Raw genomic sequence first — 4,616 nt, 5'->3', positions numbered from 1 at the left:
AATAAGGGGGGTGTGGACCTTTTGGGGGAAGAAACTCATTTGGGAGCCTTTGGGTTAAATTTTGGTCATTTTTAAAAATCTGTTTAATTGGCTGTTTCTGCCTCGTTCTGAGCTATTTCCTGTGTCCTTGCACTTACCTCACCTCGCTGCTGTTTCTGAAGGTTGTGACTCATGTGTTTTGTTATACTTGGGTCGTTTGTAACTAACAGCAGGTGGCTATCAGGAAACTGTCATCTTATAGATCATAGACCATATTTTCCTTGAAATGCAGTGTTTACTCATTCCATTAGGACTTGTCAGCAACACCCACGGCCACATCCTTGGGTGTCTGTTTATACCTCCATTTGGCTCTCACTTCGCCTTGACTCAAGCTTTGGGGTGCCCCCCCCCTTTAAGTGGCAGATGTAGTTAGAGCCACTGTTGTTAAGGGCATGAGTCAGACTCAGGTCGGAGTCCTGTTTCTTCTACTTAAAAACTGTGAGACCTCGGGCAAGTGATTTCCAACCGCACCTTCTTCGTGTGGAAGCGGGGAATAACAACAGTACCCGGATGGTAGGGTTCTATGTCGGTCGAGTAACATGAGCATGGCGTTCCCTGTAGTACCTGCCCCGGAGTATTCGCCATGAATGTTACCGCGATAGTGACTGAAGAAAGGACCGGAAAGGCGGCTCAGCAAACATGTGAAGTCGGCGTCACTATGAGTGCGCTGGCCAGCCACAGCCGCCCATCCAGGGGTAGGTGCAGTGTCCGCACGGCCAGACTTTCCCGTGTTGAATGTATTGTGCCCGTCCAGGCGGCGGCATTTGTGATGGGCTGTTGATCCATCCCCATTCCTCAGAATCTCCTGCGAGAAAGGTGGTGTCATCCCCACTTGACAAATGAAGAAATTCACTCAAAGGGATTGCGTGATTTGCTCAAGGTCACGCTGAAGGTGATGGCAGTTCTGATCCAGATTTGGTCTAGACCTGCCCGCTTCCCTCTACGCTCGCTCCTGGGCACCCGATGCCCGGAGCCCCCGTGGAGAAGGCTGGCTCCTTCCCACCTGATGCATTCGAAGAAAGAGCCCGCGGCCTGCAGGCTTACAAAGGGAACGCTTGTTGCAGCATCTTACTCTGCACGTCATTATATCATATTTAGATTTGAAATCATAATTCTTCACGGTGCTTCCTCATGTTATGGGACGTGGCGTGTTGTATTTGGGGTAGCCAGAGGCCCAGAGCGGAAGGATTTATCATATTGCTAAGCCCCAAGATGTGCAAGTGTTTGTGGACCTAGGTTTAGGCTCCGGTCACCTGAGATGTGTCGGTCTGAGCAAGTGAGGATATATCCTGTCGGAATCGGAAACTGCAGGGCATGGTGGGGACTTGGTGGCATCACCTGACAACTGACTGAATTTGGTGAATTTGTGTGATTCAGGATGGTTTGCTGAATATATTCATTTACCCCTCTTCCCTCCTAAAATCCTACTGAACTGACAGCAGTCGGTGAAATCAAATATAGAATGTAGTCTCGCTGAACAAAAACAAAAGCTTAGTTCTTGGAAAAGCCCCTTAGAAATAAGAGGGGCTTCTTAATTATAAATGCAGAGATTTTGAAAATAACATTAAAAGAAACCTGTACATATCAAACTATACCAATAAATTTAAAAATCTCTCTGCCACTGTTGAATAAAGTTATAAATTTGTTTTTTCCTAGTTAATTGATTATCCCTTTGCTCAATCACCATAAAAGAAATTAAAAAGTGTCCTAACCGGTTTGGCTCAGTGGATAGAGCATCAGCCTGCGGACTCAAGGGTCCCAGGTTTGATTCCGGTCAAGGGCATGTACCTTGGTTGCGGGCACATCCCCAGGAGGGAGTGTGCAGGAGGCAGCTGATCGATGTCTCTCTCTCTCTCATCTATGTTTCTAACTCTCTATCCCTCCCCTTCCTCTCTGTAAAAAATCAAAATATTTTTTAAAAGAAATTAAAAAGTCAATAATTGTACACTTGAAATGGGAGAATGGTATGGATGTGACTGTATCTCAATAAAGCTGTTATCTACCGAAGTCCTCACCCTTCCTCTGCCCATGCCAAAGAGGCCTGATATTCCGCCTGTCGGTGCTGCGTTCTGTAAACCCTACGGCAAGCATGTCAAACTCGAGGCCCACAGGTCGCATGTGGCCCACAACAAATATTTTTGTGGCCCAGCCAATGTAACGGTATATAAGAAACATTTTAATAAAAATTTCATAACTTAATTTTACAATATCCTGTTATACATAATTATTAATAACGAACTACAACGATTGCTAATGACTGATTACTATCATCGTGTGGCATTCATTTCCCCGCCTTACGCGCAGGTGCACTATTTCTCTCCACTAATACTAGCAGCGAATATTTTAGCAGCCGACGGCCACGTCATTAGTCTTGGACTGACTTGTTTGGTGTGCGCAACAGGAAATACTTCGCTTTCGGAGAACAAGAAAAATAGGTTTACTTGTGTGACGCTTATTAATTAGTGCAGTTATTCAGTGTCTGGTAAGACAAAATATTAATTTTTGTTAAGATGTTCTATTTTATGTTAACGATGACTCACTTATTTCAGCCCTTTGTATTCGGCATGCCTCTGTAAAATAAACCTATATTTCTTTGGAAATTGAAGCTTTTGTTTTTTGGTGGCCACATGAACTTAAACCTTGTTTATCTGGCCGGGTTAGCCTTTGAGTCTGACATGCTTGCCCAGGAACAGTTACTGCCTCCATTGTTTGAATTGCGTTAGGGCACAGGGAAGGCTAGCAGCTTCCCAGCTCATTGTATGAGGCCAGCTTGATCCTGACACCAAAATCAGATGCCAGCACACGGGAAGAAGACCTGTTTGGAAGGTGGGTCGAATGCCCACATGAACCTTAGCACAGTGTGCCATGCTGTGTGAGCGAGCAAGGTTTGTCCGAGAAATACAAGAAGGCTCCGGTGTTAAGAAACCCCCCAAGGAAGGCATGCCAGCAGATTGAAGGAGAGAAACCTCTGGGCATCCCAGTGATACTGGAGCAGCAATGGATAAAATTCAGTGTACGCTCCTGTAACGAAATCCGCCATTAGCTCGAGAGACGAGGTGGCTTCTTCCCGTTGCTGCAAGCGCGTTGCCTGGGGGCCGGGCAGTGTGGCTCCTGGCACTGTCTTTGCCCAGGGGGTCCTACTCTCCTGACCTGCCTGGTGCTCGGAGCTTCAGCCCTGTGAGCCGACCTTGTCCTTGTTGTTGCAGCTCAGTATTTGGGTCTGTTTCCTGAAAAAGAGGGAACATGGGCTGTGATGGAGGCTGCAGTCGTGTGGTCCCTAGAATTCCACACGAAGCCATTTAAAATTCTGCTGGGAGTCACGTGTGATTTCACGGTCACTGCTTTGTCTGAGACATTCCTTGGGCATCTCTTGCAGCTCCTTGAAGTACCTCCTTGGGGAATGTGTGCCTTTACTTACTTACACTTTTCCTTCTTTTCTCTCACCTCTTTGCCCCTAATCTGGAAAAGTATACGCGTTTTCCTCTTCAGTGGAGAGTTGAAACCAAATGCAAAAGCATGGAAAGGGAAACGAAAGCCTTTTATTTGTTCTGCTGCCTTGTAAGTCCTTTCAGTTAGAGTTAAGCTTTGACTTTGTGAATATTCCTGTTTCTCAGCACTTTAGGAAAGTTTACACGAGTTTAATCTTTTCCATATACTTTTTAAAAAAATGTTACTGATTTCAGAGAGGAAGGGAGAGGGACAGAGAGATAGAAACATCAATGATGAGAGAGAATCATTGATCGGCTGCCTCCTGCACACCCCCACTGAGGATCGAGCCCGAAACCCATTCAACTGTGATTTCCTGGTTCATGGGTCAACACTCAACCACTGAGCAACACTGACCAGGCTTCTCCATATACTTTTAACTTCCATGTCCCCCTTTTCTATTTATTTATTATTTATTTCTATTTTTTAATCCTCGCCTGAGGATATATTTTTCATTGCCTTTCAGACAGAGAGGGAGGGAATTGCCCTCTGTAACAAATGGACCCAATGGCCAGCACTTGATTGCTGACAGTTTCCTTAACTTTTTTTATATATATTTTTATTGATTTCAGAGAGGAAGGGAGAGGGACAGAGAGATAGAAACATCAATGAAGAGAGGGAATCATTGATCGGCTGCCTCCTGCACACCCCCACTGAGGATCGAGCCCGAAACCCATTCAACTGTGATTTCCTGGTTCATGGGTCAACACTCAACCACTGAGCAACACTGACCAGGCTTCTCCATATACTTTTAACTTCCATGTCCCCCTTTTCTATTTATTTATTATTTATTTCTATTTTTTAATCCTCGCCTGAGGATATATTTTTCATTGCCTTTCAGACAGAGAGGGAGGGAATGGATAGAGAAACATTGATGTGAGAGAGACACATTGACTGGTTGCCTCCCACAGGCACACCGACTGGATGGGGAGCAAACCTGACACCCAGGTACGTGCCCTTGACCAGGAATCAAACCCACAACCCTTCAGTGCTCAGGCCTATGCTCTAACCACTGATCCACACCATCCAAGGCCCATGGTCCTCTTTTTTGCCTATTTTTTTTCTTTCTTTTTTTAAAGAGACCGCAAACT

Source organism: Myotis davidii, unplaced genomic scaffold, assembly GCF_000327345.1.
Source record: "Myotis davidii unplaced genomic scaffold, ASM32734v1 scaffold762, whole genome shotgun sequence".
Classification (NCBI taxonomy): domain Eukaryota; kingdom Metazoa; phylum Chordata; class Mammalia; order Chiroptera; family Vespertilionidae; genus Myotis; species Myotis davidii.
This window is presented reverse-complemented; position numbering follows the sequence as displayed.